Raw genomic sequence first — 245 nt, forward strand, 5'->3', positions numbered from 1 at the left:
ATTTATTGGTCGAGATGATATTGGCTCTAAGTAAAAGAAAACCAGACTAATAGTGGCTTAAACCATAATGACTGAGGACTGAATATCTTCAGATACCCTGGACCAGGAAAAAAATATGGAGCCTAGATTCATTTTAAGGTCCTGCACCACGCCGGGCTCGGTGGCTCAGCCTGTCATCCCGTGCCTTTGGGAGGCTGAGGTGAGAGGATGGCCTGAGCCCGCGGGTTCGAGACCCGCCTGGGCAG

This window comes from Carlito syrichta, unplaced genomic scaffold, assembly GCF_000164805.1.
Source record: "Carlito syrichta isolate Samal-C Ts95f unplaced genomic scaffold, Tarsius_syrichta-2.0.1 Scaffold287936, whole genome shotgun sequence".
NCBI classification, from domain to species: domain Eukaryota; kingdom Metazoa; phylum Chordata; class Mammalia; order Primates; family Tarsiidae; genus Carlito; species Carlito syrichta.